The 24,432-nt window shown below is 38.6% G+C and overlaps 1 protein-coding gene across 3 annotated transcripts in view; it reads left to right on the forward strand.

The window, feature by feature from the left end:
* The window catches only part of WASF1 (WAS protein family member 1), a 79,600-nt gene continuing 55,177 nt past the window's right edge, over positions 10-24,432 (forward strand). For 2 of the 3 annotated variants that reach the window (XM_021392162.1, XM_021392164.1), the window contains exon 1: positions 10-239. The gene's annotated coding sequence lies outside the window, so the exon portion shown is untranslated. Of the gene's footprint in view, positions 240-302; positions 326-24,432 lie in introns of those variants that run through there. The other variant, XM_021392163.1, reaches the window with a different exon arrangement.

The following is a 24,432-nucleotide window of genomic DNA, read 5'->3' on the forward strand; positions in this document are numbered from 1 at the left end:
CTCGCTCCGGCCGCCGGGTAAACAGCCCTGCCTCCCGCCCGCCGCCCGCCCCGGCTCAGGCCCCTCCTCCCGCACGCGCTGCCCCGTGCCTATTGTGAAGGCTTCGGGTCGCTCCGCACCCCGGCTGCCTCCCTCCCTCGCGGCGGCTGCGAGCCGGGGGCCCTCCCTCACGCCCGCCTCTTCTCAGCGGTGGTGCGCGCGCGCGGAATGGCCGCGGCCGTTTGAAGCGGGAGCAGCCGGTAAGCGTCGCGCGGGCGGCGGGGGCGCGCCCGCCGCCAGGTGCTGCCCCGCCGCCCCGTGCGGGCGGTGACGTCAGCGCGGGCAGGTGCGGGCCGGGGGGGAGCGGGGGGGAGCGGGGGTACGCGCGGCCGCAGGCCCGGGGCTCCTAACGCCGCGCCCCTCGGCCCCCGCGGGCGGCCGGGGCTCCGCGGGTTCTGGGCTCGCGCAGAGCGCTGCCCCTGGCCGCGCTGCGGGGTTCGGGGCTAGAGCGGCCCCGGGGTGACATCCAGCTGCGGCGCTCCGGGCTGCTTCTCTGCCCGCTCTCCAACAAGTGCTGTGCGTGCGCGATGTAACTTGGCCGCTTTTAACAATTTAGATGAAAGAGCTGTAAGGAGGGGATAGAAAAGGCGGCTAGCGTTCCGCTGCCGTGCTTCGCTCCGGTGTTTGCCGTGCGTTGCGAGCGCAGCCGTGACGACTCTTTGTATGCTAGGGTCGGGGCTGCAGGTGAAGCCCCACGTTTCCAGCCCCGAGCCCGTTCCTTTGTTCGCGGCCGTGAGGACTGAACCGGGCTGCCGCGAACTCCTCCGGCTGTGAGCTGCTGTCCGCTCGCACCTATCGGTGGGGCTGATGGGTGTGCACGGGAAGCCGCGCGGCACGCTTTGCCAGTCGCTTAGCGCTATCAGAAGCGGATCTTCCTCTGCCGCCGGTTTGTTGGTGCCATCATTAACCGATTCCATATGAGCGCATTCCTTTTTCCTTGGCGTGCAGATGCTGGGTACTGCCTGAAGTTGGAACGTGCGCCTCCGAGAAGTGCGGTGCTTCGGATCTGCGATGCTCTATCTGCGGAACTGTGTTGAAAATACCTAATTCTGCTTTGTTATCCTCAATTCTGAACGTGTAGCTGATGGGGCTGTGGTAGCTTGCTTAAGCACGTTAAGCTATGTTGTGACCCAACGTCCCTGATTGCTCGCCAGTAATATTTAATCATCTCGGATTCTGGATGTTTTCATTGTGGAGCCTATGAAAATCGCTGGCTGGTTTAAATTAGTTGCCTTTCTGGTACCGTCAGGGCAGTAAGCACACGAGGATACAGGCAGCGCTCTGCTGAATAAAGTTTCTATTTGCTTAAATAGTAGAGAAGATTAATTTTCAGTTACTGATCAGATGTCATTTTTGAATGTGAAATGCTGACCTGATTATGCTTTAATTACAGAAAAAAAAAGTGTAGAAGGATAAAATACACGGCTCGTCTGAAATCTAGTTTTATTGAAAAAGCTGAGCAATTGCCACTTCTTATTTCTGTCTAGATACTGTGTTAACCCTTGGTGATTATGAACTGGATGTTTGTGGATTCAAAAAGGGGTCGATCAGTATCAAAGAAATCAAGAGTGATACAGCTTATAAAAACAAGTCTTCTCCCTAATTATTGGACACCGCAACTGTGTTCTATTTTGATCACCTTCTCGAAACCGTATTATGTTTTGAGCTGAAAGAGGATGCTGCTGGTTCTGAATGAAGGCAGTCTGCAGTGGTGGGTGGAAGATCTGGGATACCTGGCTTCTCTTCCATTCCACCCTCTCCCACCTCTGTTTCTCCTTGCGGTTGCTTTGCCTCTCTTACTCTGATTTTTCCAAAGAGATAGAAATGCCCCACTTTCTGCAGCATTCTTGGTTTTGGAAAGAGCCATTTGACACTTGGTGCTTACTGCTTGTGGTGGTGAATACTACACCAAGTGCTATCAAGCCTTCCTTTTTTTCCCAGGTGAAAGAGAAAGAAGTATTTTCAAATAGTTCCTTCAGCAGCAGAAATAGAAATATTCTCTCTAAAATCTCATGGATGTTTGTAAGCTCTAATTTTTTTTTTTTCCCCTTGTTTAAAATGTTTATAGTCTTGTGCTTTTGGGGATCATGCAGTGTCTAATAAGGTCTTAACGCATACTGCAGCCTTTCCCTCAGTCAGGACACTCGTAGCATCTTGATTTCACAAACTTGATGTTTTCTTAAGCAATTATCTTTGAAACCTCTACCCTTCTGTCAGAGCTGCTTGAATTCAGCCAGCCATTTTCCAAGCTATTTGGAAACACATGGGGGACCTCCAGCCTTCCCCAATGCTTCCTGCATCGGGCTAATTTCCTTAAAAAAATGGGGTAAGGTATATTAAATCTTACCTCAGTATATCAGTTTTTCCTTCACGTTGGTTCTTTATTCCGTACAGTAGATAATTAAATCTGTTTCTGTATGTTTTAATGCTTTGTCCTACTTTCTTTTCCCTTTCCAAGCTTTTTCCTAGCTCTTTTTCCACGATGGATGTGCTTCATCTCATACCCTGTGTTTTCTGCTGGCTTTTTTCTCCCACAGAAGATGCTGCATATAATCCCGCTTGTTCTAGTTTTTCTATAATTTTTTTAGCACTCTTAAACTGCTGTCAGCCCACTTGCACATACAGTCATTTCTCATCCACCAGCATTCGTAAGTCTGCAGTTGAGAGGAAAAAAGAACCAACAGCATTCCAGATACTTATCAGACAGAGGATTGAACTAGAATATGAGGCTTCATTGTCTAAGGGAAAGAAAATTTGAAAGAAAACAGTTCTTTTTTTCTTCTGTTCCCATGCTCTTTGGCTGCTGAAAAGAGGTATCATGATGGAAGTCTTATCAGACTCGTGTTCCTGCCTTCTGATTTGAGCTTTCTCTAACCTGCTGATATGTCTGAGGCATCTTAATGAACTCTATTTGATTTTACTGCTAGGAGGGTAGAGCATCTTTTATTACTCATGTTCTGCTTTTTCTGTCACCTTGGAGTCTCTGACTGCTGCAAGGGTGGTAGTACCTCTTTTCCACTTCTTGGTTTTCTGGACTATGTCCCGGATTCTCGGAGATACCAGAGCGCCAGATTGCAATAGGAGTTCTGTGTTCCAGTACATCTGTGAATCAGTCTCTGAAGTTTTTTGGGAGGAATCTTAAGGTCATCTGACACAGATTACGGGCTATAAATTTCATATTTATGAGACTTCGTTTCAGAGGAAAAAAAGATGCTGGGTAGAACTAGAAAGCAGAATGGTTTAGACTGTCATGCTTATTTCTAATGTCTTTGCAAACAAATTTTTTTTTCTTGCGGAGCCTTTTCTGTGGAAGTTGGAAGCATGCTGTGTAACCTCTTCAAGCTACTCAAGTGCTTCCACAGTGCTGTGACCCACATCTTGTAACACCAGCTGAACAAAGAACGCCTCGGAGAGGCAACAAGATATTAATTACAGACTTCTAGGAAAATAAACTAATTAGCATCGTTAGAAATTCTCATATCTTTAATACTGGATTTCTTAATCCTCTGAAATGATTTTAAGTCAGTTAAAACAAAATGTCATCGGAAGTATGCAGATTTCTAAAAATGTATTAATGTAGGTGCTTGGGGGTGGAAGCTGAATTAAATGTTAGCTTGCTTACTCTAGGATGTTGTCTCTTTCTGATAATTTATTATACCAGATAACTGGTATAGAATAGTGAAAATAGTTACATTTTTAACAAAATACTTAGTAGTGAAAATAACTGATAGTTTTCAATGCGTTTATATCTGACCATTGATTGACTTTTTAGTTAAAAGCAATGGCTATGACATGAATTTTAGTTTTCAGACAGCAGACTCCACACAGAAGTAAATTATTATGAATGCCACAACTATCTGACATTTAAAGCTTATTAGAAAACGAATCTGTTCTAAACCCAGGTGGTTTTTCAGCAGCTTATAAAAGGCATTAAATGCTGTTGATGCGTTTCTTACAGTTAGGATATTTTTAGTGTCTTTTTTCCCCCCCTTTTTACTGCTGTGTGGTAAGCTGCATTCATTTACTGGGAGTAGTAATAAAATCTCTGTTTTCTTTCTGGCTCCTGTTTTCCCAAATTTGGAGACCCTCAATGTACTTGAGTCAAATTTGGTAGAAACTGGTCAATATAATATATTTTAAAGTTACTGAAGGGCAACTTCCTAGAAATATTCTGTAAGTGATCTCTTAAAGTCTGAAAATTCTTGGGAGATATTAAAGAAAAAACATTGCCCACGTGATTTTCATCACTTACAGCTGCAAGCTAGAAGTACATGATGGGAGCAGACTGGTGGCATGTTTGGCAGTACTGGTGCCAAATCAGTGTGGAGAAAAAGCATGAAGAAGGAAGTGTCATTCTATACAAATTCCGTATTTCATTTCTGCTATTCAAAGTATGTAATTAACCATCAGTTGGTTTTGAAAAAAGAAAAACAAAAAATAGGATTGTAGAAAGTTTGATACAAAAGATATGGGAGAATTATTGGAGGGACTGAAAAATTGGAAGTATTTACTGCAGGAAACAAAGAGCCGATCAAACAAATAAGGAAGTTATAAAGTAGACATGAGTTTGTGCTATTCAGCAGCTGGTGTGAAAGGAAAAAAAAAAAAAGCTGTATTCGGAAAATGACAATTTATTGAATTTCTATCTTTTTACAAGGAGAGGAGAACTGAGAATATTTCCCGGCTTCCACTCAATGTACCTGTATTTGTCTTTGAATATGTTTCTATCATCCACTGTTAGACCGTTTCTCTTGAATACACAGAGCCAGCTTAACATCCTTGCTTTATTTGCTTCGCACCAATGATCTGAACTTTACTCTTTCCCATCAGAGATGACTGCTCAAATAAATTAATATTCATTGGAGTGAGCTGTTCTCAGTCTTCTGCATCTGAAGTGAATTTTGTAATTTCTCAGCATTGGAGTCGTTGCCAGACAGTTTGATGTAATAAATTGTTTCATACAAAATGAAACGGAACAAACCAGTGGGATAATGAGAGAAACTCTCAACAATATGTTGGCTATGGCACTGACATGTTGCATGGGGTTCACTGATTCGAGCACAACCATGGATGAAAACTGATGTTTGAAGAGAAAACCTCCTAGGTCAATCTAGCAAGCTCAAAGAACATTGAAGGTATATGGTAGAGCAGCATGGGGGTCCTTTTGTGAGGGTATTTTTCTTTCAAGTTATCTCTTTTATTTAGCATCAGAACATTCAAAATAGATGGACAGGTTGTTGAAAAGTGGAAATTTGATTGATGCTGAGGTACGTTTACTGATAGATGCCTGTGTTAAATAACATGTTACAGCACCTCGTGTAGCAGCACCTAGCTGCCATCTCCAAAGTAATGACCATGGGCTAGCTAAAATCACAGTTGTCAAATATATTTCTGCAGCATGGTGCTGTTCGTGTTCTGAGTATCCATGAACTTGTACCATCAGCCACATTCAGGATGATGATGATGTGGGTTCCGATAGGTCATGGGTCAGATCAGCTTTACCAGGCAGGCAGTGTCACTGCTGAAGAGCCATTGCTGCTAGCAGAGAGCAGTTTCCCACAAATGATTGTCACTGTCATGCAGTAACGCAGCACCCTCTGCAGTGATTCTGGCACAACACTTCAAGAAATTCTAAGAACTTTTTAGGAAAATGACAAGTAATTTATAATTTGATATTATATGTGAACTGAAGTAGTTCAGCCAACTTTTGTAAAAATGGCTTGCGGCCTCAGCTGTACAGTGAAAAAAAGGAAATGCTTAACTTGTTAAATCTTGTTCAGCCGCTAGCCATTGAATGCGTGCGCAGAAGTGCTTAGAGAGGTCTTTTATGCTCAGCTGGTTTGATCTTTTGTTGATATTAAAGAAGTCTGTGATTAACAAAAAATTAACAAAAATATGAACCGAGTTTGCTATTTCCTTGGAAGCCTCTCACCAGGGACAAGGACTGTGGCTCTAGCTAGCTTAATTCATTTTAAAGGAGTTCTCTATTTCTGTGGGAATTAACTTTAGGAAATCATATTTCAACAAGTTACATAATGCGGGAGACGTTCTGTGTCATACAGCCCCAAAATCATTTATTTTCCACTAGCTATGATGTTTCCAGTTAGACATTGGAGATTATCTGTAGCTATCCTACCTTTTTTTTTTTTTCATTCATTCAATTTCTAGCTACTAAAATGGTTTTATTTCTTTGTTTAGGAAAAAAAAGTTTTTTTTAGCAAAGAGATTAGTTTGTACTATTTTTTTCTTGTTGGAGGACACAACTGGAACTCCGTTCTGTACCTGAGGCAATTTTGCAGATAAAAGCATATTTTAATTCCAGGATGATGAATGTAGATGTCTTTTAAGTTCTGGACGAGTTTATGTTCCTTTTGCACAGTTATCTGCACAATCTGCTTGAAAGTTACGAGAGGGGCTTCTCTACCCTTTACAAGTACTGGCAGCATTCGTGAAAAATATGATGGTAGCGATGTTACGTTGAAGGAGAAGAGAGGGTCTTATGACTCCTCAGTCTTTGACTGATGCCTTTTATACTCAGCTCACTTCTGCAACTGAGATGAATGAAGTGATTCTCAATGTCTAACATTTTTGTTTGATTCCTGAAGCACTAATATTTCCATAGATTGTTTTCTTGTGAACTCGAGGGATCTTCATAAGTTTACTGTCTGCTTACTCACTGAGCAGTTACCGAAATACTACTCTGCTGAAACTTGTGGACCATCCTTTTGAGTGTCTTTATTTAATACGGCATAGGTTATGCTTTGAGGCAGCTTTTTTGAGTTGGATCAATGTGGTCCAATGCTTGGACACCTTAATGAATGCGTCTACTTCTGCAGGCCTGACATTTTTCTTAATACTGAACTTGAACTCTCTCTTTGACTAGTTTTTAGAGTAGTCTGATAGAAGATGGACAACTCAATAATTAGCGTTGTCCTAAAGTGATACTTAATAAGAGGTTTAATGTAGAATAATCTCTTGATAGAGAAAGCCCTTTTTACTTTGAATACTTTCAGACTCTTAGCCTGTCATATGAAATAGTCCCTTAATCTTTTGCAGTTTGCTGCAGTGTAGTGAAATGTAAAGACATTTGTGTACAGAAGCAATCTAAACAGGTCATCTTCTGCATCTGAGGCTTTTCAGAAATGTAAGCTGTGGGAGGGAGGAAGTGTTTGAGTTTCTGAGAATCCCAAACCATATGATTGTTGTAGGTGTTCTGGTCTGTCCTTGATTATAGTGAGCTTCTTTACTCATAGGTAATAATCTTTCCATTGAAACCTTGTGTGTCATTAGAGATGGAGCATTTTATAAAACTATTAACTTTTATTAAGTAAATAGATCAGTATATGCCTTTAAGGTGGAATTGACTAGAAAAGAAAAGCATAAAAACTCTACGCTGCAGTGAGAATGTATTGGATGTTAACTTACTGTTCTGGCTGTTGATCGATTTTTATTCCAAAGCATGTTAGCTACATAGAGCTAAGGGCTCTGCTTGGTGGTAACTTTCCAGTAGGCTGAGAAAGATGTAGAAGGACAGATTCTTCTCTACCTCTTTTTTTACCCCTCCTTTTCTCAGGGATTCATAGGCTCACATTTTAATGCTTTCAAAGTGTGTACTCCAATTGTAATTTTGGTTTTCCTCCTTCCTCAAGCGTCTGACTTACACATAGGAGAAGCTTAATGTTGCTTTTTTTCTTGCAACTTTTGTATACACTGTTTTTTGAAGGTTAGACTTTTATGCTAATTTTTGAGACATTAATGTCCTTTTAGATCCCAAGGCGCATCTGTTAGCAATACTTTTATAGTACTCAGCTAGCTCTAAGCTTGAGTTGCAGAATAATTGATAGATGGCTTTGATTTCATGTTGCAATGTGAGGAACGCTTTGGACATTGTTGTTGAAAGGACTGGAGAAGCCTGAATCACCTTGGGAATAGTATTTCAGTTCAGAAGTGATGATTTAGAGAAATATATTGTGCCAGAACCTTTTATCTCTAAGGCTATAGTAATGTTGAAATGCCTGGAGTTCTGTAGAAAGAAAATGCATTCTGGGATCCAGGAAACAGGCAACAGCGTGTTTGAATGTCATGATAATAACCGTGCTGCTCAGAGGTGTGGGTGTGTCGCTTGTTTGTTTATTTGGACTCAGTGAAAATTCAAAACTGGCACATGGTGCGGTCCCACTGTACTGAATGTGTTAATTTTTTGTTAGAATTATTACCTTTTGAGATGAAATAGAATTACATGGCACTTATTAAATCTTAAAACTATTCAATCATAACTTAACTTCTGGATTTAATTGGTCAAAACATTGGCAATTACTGATGTAATCATGTTTTTTCTGTTACAAATGCTGTGGGGTTTTTTTGCTATAAAGATGTAATTACGATCTTAGCGCTTCAATTCACTTGTTATCCAAAGTTAGTGAAAGTTTGTTAGTGGAAAAAAAAAAACATTTTGCCAATTTAGAAAGTGAAAGTATTGGTGGTGCTGTTTTCTAATTAATGGTTACCCTAGAGAAGGTATTCTCTATTAATTACAGTTAGCCACTGCATGAATCGGGCAGATGAGCGAATACTTGACTCTGATCCAAGGCTGAAACTTAATATGAGGGCTGATCCGAAAGTAATGCTTCCTATTTTATTACGTTGGCCCTTGGTGTCAGAGGCAGATGTTGGTGATATGGCAGTAGAGGTTGAATCTTCCCACCAATATTCATAGGGGAAGAAAAACTTAAGGGACCTTCTTTTCCAAGAAGAAGAGAGTAGATTGCTATAATCAGAGAACCGTACCTGACTGTAAATGTTGGTACACCTGACTGTTTAGCAGACGTGCCCACTGCTTTCTGCTTTGAATTCTGGCTGAAAATTGTCAGGTAAATCATTGGTCCTTGGTATTCTGTCCTGTTTACTATCTACTGACTTCTTTTTTTTTTTTTTTTTTTTTTGTGTGTGTGTGTGTTTTTTTCCTAACAAATAAAATGAAAAGAACAATGTCAAACATCCTGAGAATGTATATTTCTTTGAGGATGTTGCCTGTGTTCTGAGTTTGAAACATTTATATTTTTATTTATTATTTATATTTCTAATAACAAAGAATTTTAGACAGTTAATAAATGAAATACAGATGGGCTCTCTGGATGATATACTGTGTGTCCCAACTACTGAATCACAGGGTAATGCTTGCTATTGTGAATCTTGAATTGTTTTGTGGGTAGCAGAATAACTGCAAAGGGAAGGTGAATAGCATTCTGATTTGTTTGCTTGTAGCATCTTTAAAATGTAGTCTTCTCCCTGGAGGTAGGAGGTGTGATTCTGGGCTCCCAGAAAACCAAGGAAGATGTTTCAGCATTGAAGGTGACAGACCTAATACCAAAGGTGGGCAACCCTATCTCCTGGTCGTATTTTACAACAGAAAATAAGGACATTGATTCATTCTTTTGAATGAATGTAAACAGTTGTGTTCACCTTTAGTGGATAAACAAGCTTGACTGTAGTTTGACAAAATCTAGAAAAGGGTTGAATATATGAACTCCCTCTCTTCATTTTCATCCATAGACTTTTAGGTTATACTCTCTCTGTGTTACAGCAAGTAGAGGTACAGGGAGCCTGGAAGGCTAAGCATAACATGGGGCCGTGGCTACTGAGTTTGGTCTGTTTTCAGCCGTCAGCATACATATACCCTATTTTTTTAATTGGATCTGAGCTTTAAATAAGATCTAACTTTAATGCAAATGTGCTTGATATTTTTTGTGTGAATGTGTATGAGAATAAAGCTATGTATGCAGTACTGAAAAATAGCTCTGCTGAAGGAAAGATGCCGCAGTTATATCTGTTTAAATGGAGTAATAGTGTTTTTTAGTGCATTTCCTAGCAAAACAAAGTATTTTTGCTACCTGAAAATAGACACCGGTATTTTTTCTTTTTTACAACATTTCAGTATTGAGCAAAGCAAAGTTGTTAGATGCATTTTGGGTAATTTGAATTTGTTTTATTAGTATTGAATTTACATAGTACTTACATTAATAATCTTGAATGCTGTTTGGAGACGGACAATAAGAATAGAGCTGATAGTTTGGCAGGGAAATCAAAGCTGTGAGAATGCAGAATCCTATTTCACAGGTGATTACAAATGTATCTTTCTCACCCAAAAGATCCTAAAGATCATGATCTTTCCAGGATGTATGAAGCTTCAAGTTGCACCATTTTCCATCCAGTCACAGTGGAGGATGAATTTATGAAAGCAGTCTGTTTCTGTAGGCAATGGAAAAGCTCTGAGCAGACAATTCAACACTTCCTAGTGCTGTTCCATCTTTTCCAGTGCCTGATACCCATAATCTTCTCTCCCTGAGTCTTGTTTTGTGCTGTAAACCTCCATTGCTGTTAGGCAGCTGCTACGAACATAAAGTGAACCTCTTCATAAAGCAGTGGTTTTCAGTCCCTTTTCCTTGGAGCTCCTGAGCAGTCAGTGTACTGCTGCTGGAGAAACACTGACTCGGTTTGTGCAGTCGTGCTCTGCAGTGCCTCTGTGCTCACCTGCAGAGCACAGGTAAGGACAAGTGATGCGGGGAAGCACTGGGCTCACTGTCTGCCCATACTGGAGAAGGAAAAGGACCTGAACTTCTAGCTTTCCTGAAGGGCAGCAGTGCACTTCCCCTGGAGGATGTCACCTTATGCTTTTCTTCTTCTCACCTTTGCCATCTGCCAGCCCAGGGTGGCCCCAGACACCTTTTTTGTGAAGAGGGCCTTATCTGCAAGGGATCACCCCAATAACATACTTCAGTCCAGCATTAAAAGCCCTGCAGATTGATGGCTGCTCTTTGAAAGATCTCTGCAGATGTTGCGTGGCTGCTGCATTTTTAAGAGTACAAAAACCTGCAGTTGCTTTCATGTTCTACTGTGACACGTTTATAATGGATATTCTGTAAAATTCTTAAGTCACTCTTTGTCAGAACATTTTGAACTTCAGGTACTGCAGACTAATTGGAGCGAGCGCTTCAGTCCATCCTCTGCCGACCTCTGCAGTACACATTACTGCTTGGGATGGGAGTTACATTCATTTGCTGGTTAAACAACTTCTAAAGCTGTATTCTGATCTCAAGAGTGCAGTTTTCTTAATGGGATTTTTTGAAGATGGCCATAAAAGAAAGACAATAGCTACTGCTGGAAGTATTAAGAAATAGTGTGCCATGTGAACAGGCTGCTTTAGCTCACTCCTGAATGCAATTCTTCTTGATTCTTCTAAAAATAACTCTCCTCCTAACATCAAAATTGACAAAAGTTGACAGCATGTGTTAGCAGACAGTGATGAAATGTTGATTTCTGCTTTTCTGAGTAAGCATTTAGGTTAAAAAATAAAACAGATGTAAGCAACACAGTAATATAAATTCTTAGGAGTTGTCACTGCTATCTTACATTGTCCTTATTTTGTCTTTTGATTTTTTCTTCTCATTTCACCGTTCTCCTTTCCATTTTTCTGCTGAATTGCTGAGGAAGAATGTGGTTTGAGCAAGATGCAGCAGCTTAAGTTGAAGTTGCTGTTGACAGTTCTTGCCTTTTCACTGCTTGATAAGTGAACTTGTACATAAAATGCTTTGTTCCCTTCTTGTGGTAGAGCTAAGCATTTTGTGTGAGGTGAAGCAGGGTGCTGGACTCATTTCAGTGTGCGGATACCATGCACATGCCAGTGTATTCCAATTAGAAACTCTCGAAGCAGATGTCAAGCTCTACTTCTTTACTTTGGCAGGGCACTTCAATATGAGTATGTGGAAGATGACTTAATCATTGTAACAGACCATACAGCAAGTCGTAAATTAAAGATTTTTGCTTGGATTTTTTTTCCTAATTGCTAGAAATTATAATATATATCTTTGTTGTTATTTTAGTCATGATATTAAGCAGGAGGCTTTTCACTTTTTCAAGTTTAAAGGTAGGAACGCTGATAGATGTGTTGTCCTTTGCTTGTTTTTATGAAGTTTGGTTTATCTTAATGTAAGTAAGCAGAAAACTGCATTTAATAGCAGCTGAATTTTAAAGTGAAAGCTAAAATTTGTAGCAAGGTCAAGAGAATGGCAAAGGAATAATGTTTTGACTGGTGCATTCCAGAATGTAGAGATAATAAACATTTAATTTTGAGATAATGAGTATAATTTCAAAATCGATGGATGTGAAAAGAAGGTAAAATTTACTGTAGGAACTTTGAATTCCTTATGATGTGTAGTTTTAAAAAAATACCTTTTTTGTTTGTTTGTTTGAAATTATTAACAGCTCCCATGCAGGTGTACTTTGTATGTTATGCTATCTAAAGCTTGCTCAGGAGAGAAATTAGCTAGCTCAGTGCATTTACGTATGTGTAGGACTTGAGAAAATACCTTTCTAAACAAAAATACAGTTAATTTTAAAATTTGCTTGTGCTTTCACTGTAAGTCCATGCAGAATCACCACTGCATTTAGTGGGAACATAGTAAAGCTGTAATCCAGGGTATGGAGAGTGTTTTTTTTTTTTTTTACCAGCCTATTAAAACAAGACTTATGTGCAAATTTAGAGAATCTTGTTATTTTATTTGGATTTTATTTGGATGCAGCTTGAAAACTTGCAGCTTTAAAAAAAAAACAAACCAAAAGCCACAGTTTTCTCTTAAATTATCCTTTTAAGTCCCTGACCCCTTTGATTTTGATAGTAATATTCTCAAGGTTTTCTTCAATGATGTATGTTCATACAGTGCTTTTATTATATAGAGTGTTACACACTGGGAAGAGATTATGTTAATAGGACAGCAGAAAGGGATTAAAGGCCAGAAGGTGCACTAGGAGGGAGTGACTGAATCTGGGAGCTAGAAAACGAAGAAAAGATAATTCTGGTATATGTAGAAAAGGCAAAGGAGTTTTAGAAGAAATCTCTAACATCCTGCAGTATACATTTGAGTATAAATAGAGAAAAGCAGCAAGGGAAAGGAAAATGCCTTATGGGTAACAATATCCTATATACAAATATAATTGATTGGGAGGAAAAAGTAACTGAAAACTGAGAAAATTGGAGGAGTATGTAAGCAGAGAAAGAAGGGGAAAAAATATGATGCATGCAGAGGATGAAAGTACATACCCATCCTAAGCCACAGGGTCACTTAAAGGAAAAACACGTGAATTTAATTAGTCTTATACAAATATGAGAAGAGGGATATGGGATATAAAATTAGGTTAAACTTCAACTTGAGTTTAGAAATCCTACACAGATCTGAACAGTGTATAGATATCACTAAGAGCTTCTTATGAGCCATAGTTGTTTTATTCACAGGAGCATCTTTTCAGACCAATATCTTGTTAGCCTTTGCCATCCATCTTGCAATTTTGAATACCAGTCAGACTTTCATCTTTCATTCTTGCAGACGTTCTTTTTCTTAAAGATAACAACACAAGATTCTGTGGAGCCAGTTATTTAAGTGTGGGTATGAAGCTTCAGTGCCTTACATTTTGCTTGGCTAAACAAGCTAACAATCTACACGAGGCCTCAGCAGCGTCTGGTTTTGAGAACAAAATCTGAAACTTCATGACTAGGCTAATACCATGTTGTATTCTTACCTCATTGATATTATGAAATTGAGACAGGAACCTTGTCTCTGTGTCTTTTCAATGTTTGCATTTAAAGAAGGAATGGTTTTGATACATGATTTTTTTTTTATCCTGTAGGCTCAGTGAGTTTCAGAAATAAGCTTGTAAGAGTACGGGTTGTCAAGAAGATCTTGTGGTATCAATTTCATTGGGTAGGGCCTGCTGGTGGTTCTTGCATTCCTGTCACTCTGCAGATCTATGGTCTTAGAATAAGTTGGGTTGGGTACTTCTAACTTGGATTAATTTTCATCTCGTTAGTTCTTAGACAACTTAACCTTTAAGGCAGGGCTGGAAAGCTGGGAGGGGGGAACTGCAGGATTACTGTCTGTGCTGCTCAAAAAAAGAAAGGGGCTATCAAGTTATTGCCTAAGTATTAATTGTAGATTTAAGCAAAACTTTGCCAAGATTCTCTTAAAATGTATTTCTGCATTTATGAAATTATGGGAGCTTTGCAATTTCAATAAAATCAGGCTTCCTATAAAAAAGAGTGGACTACAGTGGTCAGAAGATGACCACTGTAGTTTCTCTTTCAGGATGCAGCCATTTTCCTGTTCAGTTTTCAATCGCAGCTTGCTTAGTTTTACACCAGTGGAGTAAGACAATAAGGCATCTCTGTAGCTTTGGAAATGTATGACGTTGCATATCAATTGGTCTTTTGTTAGAAATAACTATAGTGAGTATTCTATGCAGTTGTAACATTGTTCCTAAAATTTTAGAAGTAAACTACCCTTATTCTTAAATTCAGATTGTTTCACAATAAATTAATACTGGCAAATATGCTTTTTCCAAGCTTGAAATGTCCAAATCTGAGAATCCCTTAAATTAACTTCTTAATTGTAAATGCAGCGTTATGGATGGGGAGGCTTTGTTGGTGAGCTGTGGGTGTGAGGGAGTTTGGAATAAAACAGACACTAAAGGTGGCAGTTAAAATGCAATAAAACTTTATGCTGTCAGTTCTGTAAGCAGTAGGAGGATATTGTTCTAAATCAAATAAGCAGTTTGTGTGTGTAGTTATCAGCAATCTAATGCCATTTCAGACAGACTTCTTTAATTGTTTATTTTTCAAGGAGAACAAAATATGATGTTTATATTAATGAGTTAATGGGCAGGGGAAGTTTTTTATATGACACTGTTCTCACAAAACAATCCTTTATCATCAGGAGTGGTTTAGTTATCTGCTTCAAGTGAAAGGATTAATTTTGTTTTTGTGGTAATTCCAAGCTTCCTTCCCATTTTGTTTCGTATTAAATACCACTGTTTAAGGGCAGATAGTCCAATAAGTCTCAGAAAATGGGGTTCGTTTTTCTTTATCTGTCTCCATCTATTCTTCTTCTTAACCTCATAGCTGTATTAATTACTTTCATAAAACAAAATCATGGACATGATGATTAGAGAGTGTGGTTTATTGAGCCCAGCTTCCTGCTCCGCTCAGATGTAAGAATTCTGGCTGGCACAAGGCCTGACCACCATCTTTGAGGAGGTGAGTCTTGAACGCTTACAAGAATGGATGCCAAAGATGGGCTTTTTAAAATTTGTCTTTGGATCTAGAAAAGTGGCCTGTTTTTCTAAGAGAGAAGTATTTGTATTTCAATTTTGATCTTGATGAGAAGTTATTGGTACAGAAGAGATGTATAGCGGTAAGCCTGGTATCTCTTAGTAGTAGCGCTAGCAGTAGTCAGACAGTTGCTTTGCGTGGTATTAGCCTGTGTTGGGCTTCAAGGATGTCCTTCTAGTAGACTGTCAATCTATACTAAGTGTGCTGAATCTGTTTTATAAAGGAATTAATCCCTCTGTTTTAGAGATGCAAATACCAGCAGCTGTCAAAGGCATTACTTGTACTGAAAGGATGGCAAAAAAGGGCAGATATTTCAAAAATAATAGTACAGTCAGAATGTATCTGCAATGAAACCTGCTTTATAGCTACATATTTCAAATACAGCTATTGACATATTTTGATCAGTACAGTTAATATTGGGATTTTTCAGCATAAATAATGAGATCAAACTAAGCTTCTTTCTTACCACCTTTATATTTAAGTCTTTCCTTTGGAGATATAATTTGAACAGAGGTGAGGGAATGAGGTCTGATGTATTCGTGTTTGAAAAAATTCAGTTTTGTCAATCTATTGTTTGTTAAAATTGTAAAGGGAAAAAAAAAAATGAAAGCTTGCCTGACAACCTGATCTAGTAGGCTGTTTTTTGATAATACAGATGAAATTAAAAGCATCCGTCACAGTGATGTGGACAAGAAAAATAAAATATTCCTCTGAGTTGTCATTGCAGTCTAATTTTCATCTATTAATAACAGAGTGAATAGCAAATAATTTGAAATAGTTGATATTAATGAAACTGAGATGAAGAATGCAGTTGTAATTCTGTGTAAAAAATTGATATTAAGATGTACACAAATATATCTTTCCTATATTACTTAACTCTGATTTTGTTAGCTTGCAGTCCTAGCTGGTAAACTGGTAAGTCTAAAAGGCTTGTATCCAGTAGCTACGTGACAAACACTGGTAGTAGCAATGCAAGCCTCCTGTGCACACACCAGATGTTCTTTCTTTCTTTAAATTCATATTCAGGATAGTTGCTTTAAAGATGTAAAAAGAAGCTGGGTGTTCTTTCTCTGAAGTTGGTTATCTCCTGCCTTTGACAGCACTTCATTCTGTGTTTTAAATTGAAGGTGAACAAATATGGATGATCTCTGTTGCATTCCAGAAAACTGTCTTTCTGAACCTGTAGTGAATGCAAGCTGGATGACAGAGGCCTATTGTGATTTTTCTGCACTACTACTTGAAATCTGTAGTAAATTTTTAAGTCTTTTTATTTTGGTACAGTGGTAGTATATTGAAGCCGAAAGGCTGGGAAGTGTGGTGCTTCTGATTCCCAGGCAGGGAACACTCTTGATCCATACTGAAGGCTGATTTTCCTTGGCTGGAAACAGCGTCCAGTTGTGTGAAGCCCTGGAAAGAAGGGATGAATTCCTAATATGCAGCTAGATTTCAAACAGAAAACCCCAAGTGGAATTACTTACCCATCTTATATTTGTCTTGCCTTTTTTTTTTTTTCCATGAGCTGGCCAGCTTAAACAAAATTGTAATCCCCTTAGGTATTACAATATTGACTGTGTGAATGGGTGGTAGGACACTGAGATGTCTGTACTTCTCCATTTTGACTGCAGGATAAACAAATGTGTTTTTTTTAACTTATAATTAGTGCACCTGCTGAAATGTAGGGCTTTTCCTCAACACTACTCCTCTGTGACAAGAGCGTTTTTATAATTGTATTTTCTCAGTCAGAAGAGGAGTAGGAGGAATAATTCATTTAAATATACCAAATCATATTTAATTTGTTGCTTAGCAGCTGAAGCAAATTATGGAAGTCTCAGAGATGGATCAAATACTGCTATGGTAAAGGGATTTCAGATCAGTTAGTGTACTAACTGCTGTTGCTCTTGAAACTGTCGTTGTTTAATATTACACCAAAGTTTGCACTGGGGGGTGTCTTCTCCCAGTGACTCATGTTCTCATTAGCCAAAATCATTTTAATGAAACCTGAAATGGCAGCAGGAGAGAAATAAGAGTTAAAATAAGCAACAACAACAACAACAAGAAAGGGGATGAGGAAAGAAAAGATGGGGGAAATAAAAAATACTACTGTGCCTTCTGTAGTCTCATCAGATGAGTACTTTAATTGGGTACATGGAGGAGAAAATGTATCATATATCCCTAGTCTGGATGTTTAGGAATTCACTTGAAGCCAGTTGAACTTGCAAGTTATTTCACAGTGAAAGTTCAAGTGTACGGAAAATCCACTAACTAGTCTTTGTTATTTTGAAGGTATGGCTGATTCAGTTTCACACTGTGCATAGGGGAAGCTATGTTACAGCTGAAGTTTTTATAATTTGGTCTTAATTTCACCATATATAGTTGGATACAAAGGGTAGTAATACCCATAGCAAAGACAAACAAACTTTGAGCACAGGCAATTCTTTCAGTGTTTTTGTGTCTCCAATATTTTGCACAGCAAGGAATTACTAATAAGTGTCCACTGCTATGGGCAGTGGAACATAGTCTATTTATAATGTACCTCCAGATTGATTCAGCAGTAAGATATGTACATAACTACAGGATAAAAATGTATGTGAAGACTTGAGCCTACAGCTAAGCATTAGGGTGTTTGCAAATACAACCAAACTGTTCAGGGTTTGCTGAGGAGCAAACTGAGTTGAGCACAGGATGTTCATCTGTGACTTCAGTGTGAGATCATCTGAGGGACTGCTATATCTGTAAACAAATTCTGAAGCTCGTGCAGTGAAGATGGCATAGATTACAAAATGCCTTTTTTTTTTCTTTTTTCTTTTTTTTTTTTTTTTACATTCAGTGGTCACAAGCACACTGCTGTCATGAATGATTCTTCCAAAAATCTTACAACCATTTGGAAAGAACAGTCCTTCTGGTTGGGCAGTTGGTGTATGCTGATCTCACTCCCTTTGTTACCCAGCTTGCAGCCCACAGTCAGTTTTCTTTCCTCGTCAGTAAGGAGGTAGGAGTTGAAGCTCTCGTGTGCTGACTGCAAGGGTGATTTTTGGCTTTGGTCACCTCCAATTCCTCAGGCTTTTTTTTCCTTCTTTTAGTTTGTTTTGGTACAAGGATAGTGCTCATTGCTTTTTTATTGTTTCTGGTTTAAATGAGTATGATCATTTTGTGTGGGCAGCATCACTTTTGGAGGGGGCTTTTATACATCGGTAACTGCTGCAGGGAGATGCTGAATATTTATGGCAGTTTTTTAAATGAGCAGAATATTTCTTACCCTAATACAGAGAAGGAAATATATACTTTTCAAAACAGGATGTAGAAACTGTTAACAATTTTTATTTCAGATTCTAATTTTATGAAGAAAAACCCAAACACAGTACAACCTGATTGTTTCTTTTCTCTTTTAGTATGAAACGTATCTGCAGTTCATTTGTCTTCCAAGAATTTTGTTTATGCAGCATCTTTTTGTTTAAAGGTATTTTTATACTTCAAACCTTAATTGGATTTAGTAGAACATGCGAGAAGCATGGGAACTATCTATTTTCTTTCATATTAGAAAGCTTAAAGGGATAGAGAATCTTTGTGGAGTACTTTAAACTAACACTGTGAGACTCTTGGCAGAGGAGCCAAGTCCCCAGATGCCTTATGCCCTAATCTCAAAATTACTCCTTCTCATTTTTTATCATCCAGAATTGAATTTTAGACAGTTGCAAAAATGCAGGTTACAGAACAGTGCTGACTTAAACACCGTACCCGTCAGCTTTTGGTGTTAGCATCCAACCGAGTCTAGTTTCACAGCCATATTCCTTCCTGAGGAGCATCAGAGTGTGTTGATGCTGAGTTAGACGGGTGAAGTCTGTTTCCATCTTCTGTCTCTCCTCTGCAGCTGTATGGTCTCTGCTCTCATGCGGGACTGGCTGTGTCTCTCACAGGGAGAGAATGACAGACAGGTGTCAGGGAGGAGCAGGCTGTATCCACAGAGCAGTTAGGTTCTTCCGTAGCCCTTTTCCCCTGCTGTGTTTGAAAGCTCCTAAGTAAAGCATAGATTTCATGTCAAACCAATTGGGATGATTGGCTGCAAGTGTATCTTGAATTAGGTCATTCAGGAAATGGTTGTATTCCACAGAGGCTGGAAGTATTCTGGTACTCATGTTTTTGTCTCTATTTGGTGTTCATCAGCCAAGCACTAGATTTGCTGAGTTGAAATTGAGTATATTCTAATTTAGCAAAGCACTTGGTGCTTGACTGTTTTATATTTAGAAAGTGGCTCGCAAATTACTTCAAAATAAATCCTTTTTTTTTTCCTTTGTGGGAGGTGGAAATAAACCTCCATAAAATATCTGTCTTTCTGATGTCTGTGTTGGTTTTTCTTTTTTTTGCATTTTTTTTTTCCTGGGCAGTGAAGGGAATAGGGAGGGGATGTTGAGAGAGAAATGAACTGTACTCCCAAACCAAGAAACTTCCCAGAAGGCTCCCTGCTCTTTCAGCTGCCTCTACCTGAGGAAATGTTAATTTAATAGCCTTACCTTTGCATACCTGACAATGCCATTGAGTTATTTGGAGACCACAGTCCTAGAGACTTTAAAGTCAGCACATTTAACTGGGTCTGGAGCAGACTTCGTGGATTTTTAGGGGGAACAAAAACTCTATTACCTTCGTCTCAGTAAAATATATTGAAATAGATACAGTTCCATTTGTTGCTGTCTTTTAGCCTAGTGCTGACTCTACACATAAGCAGAGAAACTACCAAAGTGTGTTTACACATCTGTCCAGCACTCTGTAACAATTTATTGAAGGACAAATACCAGGGGAGGAAAAATCAAGTGATTCATTGATGGTGTATAAAACTGTCCCTATTCTGTACTCAAGCACAAGGTAAATTAACGTCTAATGATGGTTATCATTTATTTAATGGATAGATAGAAATCATAGAACATGTAGCAAATGCTGCTCTAAATGCCTCAGTGTTGGTTCTTGATGTCTCTTTTCACTGTGATTAACACAGAGTTGGATATGTATGCTCTAGGAGTTCATGATAAAGCATTTTATGATATGAACAGAACTTAGAAAACCAGTTGGCAGACAGACCTGGTGGTAGTGCTGTTGTTGAGCGGGACTTGGGCAGGCTGGAGAAAGAGGCTGGCAGAAACCTCATAAATTTCCCCAGTGGAAAGTTCAAAGTCCTGTACCTGGTGAGGGGAGTAACCCCAGGATGTGCAGAGTGTTGACTGGCTGGAAGGCAGCTTGGTAGAAAAGGAACTGGGGTCCTGTCTGAGCGTGGGCAGACAATTAATCTTTGCAGTGAAGAAAGCCAGTTGTGACTTGAGCCAAGACAGGCAGAGAATCTCCAGTGGGTCAAGGGAGTTAATCCCCCCTCAAGCACTGGTAAAACTACAGCTGGATCTAGTTGTGGCCTCCCTCCTGCAGAAGAGAAATGGACATGTTGGGATACGTCTAGTGAAGGGCCACAAAAACATTGAAGGGATTGGAGTACCTGTAGTACAAGAGAGCGAAAGAGCTGGGATTGTTTAGTCTGGAAAAGAGAAGACTCAGGCATCTTACCAACGTGTATAGAGGGGAGGAAAGAAGATGGCGCCAGACTGTTCTCAAACAGCATTGAATAATCAAATCCTCGTGCTAGCTTTCATTTTAACTACTGTCACATTAGTTGTCAGATAATGGTATGTTTTCTTGGCTTCTCATGCCTAGGCTAGGAACAGGGCTCATTATGATTGTTTAGTTTTAATGTTGATTATCAAATGGAAGGCTGTCCTCACTCTTCTGTCTCTCTTTTCCATGAAAAGGATGGGAGGTGGGGAAGGAAGGAGGAATGAGACAGTACTGAAAACTGTGTCATAGTATGTGATCTTGTGGTTTTGTGCATCTCAGGAGAGATGTTTTCTGAAGTTGACGTAACACCATGCAGCCAATGAAATTATGATCACTTCTTTGAGCGATCTAGTTACCTAGTTGTGCACATACTTGCATGTAAGTCTATGTTTACTTGTTCTCCTGTAATAAGTGTATTGTATGAGTATACGTTCTGAGGTAAAAGACTTAAAAAAAAAACGTATTTCTCATGTGTGCAGCTAATTATAGTTAGCTGCCTAGTTTAAAACAATAATTTGTTCTCAGTGGCTTGATTGGAAACTCAAAAAGCAGGATTTCTATGTGTTAGCAGCTATTACTCTGAAAGTAGTAAATGGTTCTATCTGTCTGTTTTATGGCAATAGTTGTTAAAATCCATTTGAAATATTAGTAGCTTTCTAGAATTTGTCGGGTTGTATAAGTCTTGCATTTTTTTTTTATTATGCACGAAGACTTTAGTAGTTGCTCATCTTTATAATATCCTTTCTGTTTGTGGAAATAGAAAGGTGTCATAAATTATGATCAGTACAATAAAAGATGAACACTTAAATATGGAAATTACTTCTAGTAAATAGAACTTTAGGCAGCTTACATTGTGCACAACATTTCTTAAAGTTGTGAGGCTAGTTTAAACAGATACAGGGAATGGGAATGTGTGTGGTTTAAAAGTTGATATCTATGTGTGTATATTTAAAGTGTTGCTAGTAGGAAAGTAACTGGTGCCTTTAAATAAATAAATCTCCCTTTCTTTTCCACATGATGTTGGTTGCAGAAGCTCTGAGGTCACAGACCTAAGCTTCCTTTTTATTCCTTTGCCTCTCTGCATGAGGTAATGCATTCTCTTCACCCAGCAACGTGAAGCTTTGTGGTGTCTGGAAGAAGGGGCAGTCAGAGATCCAATATGCCAAACTGAATTGAAATGCAAAAGAGAGACAGTTTATTGAACTAAATAAATGAAAAGTAAAGGAGAGAATACATGAGGATATAAGGTGAAGACAGAAATTGGTGTAAGGATATGGACAGTGGAAATCAAGATAATCTGATCTCAAAGCAGATTTGTCATTTTCAGTTGGATTTAAAAAAAAAAATCAAAAAAATCATCTCCCATCCTGTTTGTTGCTACAAAAAATCACTGATGCATCTCATTCTACCCAAACATTGTATAATTCCTTAGAAATGCAAAAAATCTCCCCAAACCATTTTTTAAAAACAATTTTAAGTACAGTCTCTTCATTTTATCTCCTTTTGCTAATATCCAATAAAATACTTAAATACTAGTTTAATGGCTTTTCGGACTATGAAGTGAGAAAGCTTGCCAATTGTGTGTTAAAGCATACTTTATGCTCTAGAAAAATGGTTTCATTTTCAACTTCATTGCAGTAACTTAAGAGTCAGGAAATGAAATTAACTTTTTAAAGTCAATATTTCTTGAGTTATTTTGAAAATCAGCAAATTAGTTGCATAGTTGAAGATTTAAAGTGGGCAAAATTGCATTCACAAGGAAACTGTTGTTGTGGGTTGCACAAAGCTCTTCAGTGGCATTTACATGCAATAGTTGAAGGCAAGGGAAGAGTGTGAGTTACATGCTTGAGTACAACAAAATGTGAATAGTTGTTTGTATCTTATATGCTGGTATGTTTTAGATTTTATTTTGAAGAGCACAGATATGGAAATGATGAATCTTTATTGTGCCTCTGTTCTGGTAAGGCTTACTGTTTTTAAGGGAGAATAACCTGATATGAAAGAGCTGAACTCCTGCACAGACCAAAGGCGATGATTCTGATTTTGGTTTTTGTACTTGCAACCAGTAGAAACAACTCACAAAATACCATGATGTTCAGCATGAGTCAGGTATTCAATTCTGGTTGCATAGCTGGATTTGTAGTTGTCTGAAAATATTAAGAGGGGAGGCATAATGGTTTGAAAAACACCATTTCTGTCTTTATTTACAGAGGGATGGATTTAGCGTGGTGACCTTTTTTGTATTTTTTTCCAAATTTTTCAAGTCTGATCTTGAAGACTGGTAAAATAAACTTGTGAGGGAGAAGTGAGCTAGGAGCTTATGTACAGGACTAAAAAAATGACATTGTTCCCTATAAGAAGTACCCATATTTCAGTTTTGACCACTTGTGGAAAAACATGTCGTGCTTTCATGTGATCTTCTTGTGCTTTTATAAGCTTATATGCAGAAATGTTTAAACTTACTAAGCAGTAATGGAGCAGAGAAATAAGGATAGCCCATTAAGGGAAATAAATGATAATAAAAAGATTTTTCTCTTGATTTCCTGCCCACCCCACCGAGTGCACAGTATTTTAGTGAAAACAACAGATTTCAGATTGAGCATATAATATAATTGTGTTCTGGCTATTCTGTGATTTTTTAAGTAGATTACAGTGCTGTGCATACAAGTGATGAGTGAAGTGATTGCAATATTGGTAGATTTCACAATTATAGGATTGTATCTATGACTTTAAGTATTCCAGGGTAATTCTATTAAATCTAAATGGCCTTTGCCTAAGTTTCTACAGAAAAGATTGTAATTTCTCAGATTGGAAGAAAAGACATTTGAAAGATGAAGATGAATGAGAAGTTGTTTGTGGTGAAGATGAGAGTACAGTGTAACAAAATTATGACAAGTGGTTTTCATGCAGTTCGTGACATTAGTACTGGATGTGTATGTTGACAGCATGATTTGGTAAGGAAAATGATTAGATAGATAAAGAGTAGGAAACACAGAAGTGGTATAACTTATGACTTAGGCAGTACCTAAGTAACGAAGTCATACAAGGAGAGTGTGGTTTTGCTTACAGTTTTCTTAGAAGTTGTCTTTAGAAATCCATAGGTAGCTACTCTCAGAAACTCACTTCTGAGCTGGCTGTTTGGAGCTGGTCTGACAGATCTTCTGGAAAAGGCTTTTTAAAAAAAAAAAAAGGCTTTAAAATAGGCTTAAAGAAGGCTTCTGCATGATTAGTGACTACTAACATGCATGTGTAAGAGAAATAAGTTATTTTTCAAAAAAGCCAACAACTTTGTCTGGAGATTTGTCGTAGTTGTGATTAAAACACAGTAAAAATGCAAACTGCTTTTCCTGCAAAGTAAGAAAAGAACTGGTACTACCTAAATCTGTTGGAAGAATATTTTCCCCTTTTTTAACCAAAACAAAACCCCACTGTTATTAGTGCCTGGTATGTGCAAAACAAAGATTCTGTTCATCTTGACCACAATATTGTTTTTTAATTTCTTCTATCGTGAGTATATTTATCTGCTTCACTTTTGGTCAGATTCCTAGGAATTATTTTGACAGAGTGGAACTACAAAAGCATTCCCTACAGGTCTGTTTTTAGGACTGGAACTTCTACAGCCTTTTGGGATGGAGACTCTGTGA

Source organism: Numida meleagris, chromosome 3 (assembly GCF_002078875.1).
Source record: "Numida meleagris isolate 19003 breed g44 Domestic line chromosome 3, NumMel1.0, whole genome shotgun sequence".
In the NCBI taxonomy this organism is placed as follows: domain Eukaryota; kingdom Metazoa; phylum Chordata; class Aves; order Galliformes; family Numididae; genus Numida; species Numida meleagris.